The sequence below is a fragment of the Plasmopara halstedii genome, assembly GCF_900000015.1.
Source record: "Plasmopara halstedii genome assembly, contig: Scaffold_1343, whole genome shotgun sequence".
Classification (NCBI taxonomy): Eukaryota; Oomycota; class Peronosporomycetes; order Peronosporales; family Peronosporaceae; genus Plasmopara; species Plasmopara halstedii.
Genome location: NW_020188258.1, coordinates 137,172 through 137,392, shown reverse-complemented (window position 1 = coordinate 137,392; position 221 = coordinate 137,172).

The window sequence follows — 221 nt, the reverse complement described above, 5'->3', positions numbered from 1 at the left end:
ATGACGCTCAGCGGAGCTCCGATCACGAAGAATCTCATCCTCAAGGGCTCGAAGAGCATCGCGAGTGGCCGGACGGCGGTCGACCCGATTGTCACCGCCCGCCCCCGGCTCTTCTCGATGAGAACGGTGACGTCCACTATCACGTGGAATATTTAGTGAGACGGCGTCGTCACCAGGGTCAGACACAATATCTGGTGAAGTGGCGCGAATATCCCGACTCT